We start from the raw sequence: 1,088 nt of genomic DNA on the forward strand, positions 1-1,088 counted from the left end.
GGGCATAAGCCCTTCTTCAGGAATGAGGAAAATGTGTCCAGCAGGCTAAGATAAAAGGTAGGGAGGAGGGACTTGGGGGAGGGGTGTTGGAAATGCAATAGGTGGAAGGAGGTCAAGGTGAGGGTGATAGGCCGGAGTGGGGGTGGGGGCGGTGAGGTCAGGAAGAAGATTGCAGGTTAGGAAGGCGGTGCTGAGTTCGAGGGTTAGGTGAATTGGCCATGCTGAATTGCCTGTAGTATTAGGTGCATTAGTCAGAGGGGAATGTCTGGGTGGGTTGCTCGTCAGAGGGTCAGTGTGGGCTTGTTGGGCTGAAGGGCCTATTTCCACACTGTTGGGAATCTAATCTAATCATTCTGTAAATCCCTTTTTTTTTAAGATTAGAGTCAGTCTGAACATTTGGGCACAGACAGCCTCACACAGGGCACCTCACACCTTCAATGCATTATCTGGGTCAATATGGCACCTATCGTCAAAGTTCAGTTGAGAATGTAACTTTAAGAAATTTACACATGAAAGAACTGAAACCAACATGCCCATTCTAAAAGATGAGAGACTTAACAAACAATCCAGATCTTTTTCAATATATAATTTTGGTTACATAACACTGTAAACTTTTTCTATAAATTCTGAGTCCTACGATCTTATACTCCACAACCATGTGATGAAGGGGCAGCGCTCTGAAAGCTAGTGCTTCCAATTAAACATGTTGGACTATAACCTGGTGTTGTGTGATTTTTAACATTGCATAGGGAGGTGGTTTCCACTGGGAGGAGACAGCGCCCCATGTGGCTGGGGACTGTCATTGCATGGCAGGGGAGGTGGTTTGCAGAGAGGGAGATAGCGGACCCTGTGGCCGGAACTGGCATTGCATGGGGTGGTCGTCTCCGGAGGGAGGAGACAGCGGCCCCTCTGGCCGGAGATTGTCATTGCATAGGGTTGGGGGAAAGGGTGGTACCCAGAGCGGGAAAGACAGCGGCCCCCACTGGCCGGACGCTGTCGCTGTAGAAAGCGGAAGTGGCCCCGCCCCCAACGGTGGGCGCGGCGGCAGCGTCGCCGGGTGAGATCACGTGTCCCTCCATGGTCAGGTG

This window comes from Chiloscyllium punctatum, chromosome 18, assembly GCF_047496795.1.
Source record: "Chiloscyllium punctatum isolate Juve2018m chromosome 18, sChiPun1.3, whole genome shotgun sequence".
NCBI lineage: Eukaryota > Metazoa > Chordata > Chondrichthyes > Orectolobiformes > Hemiscylliidae > Chiloscyllium > Chiloscyllium punctatum.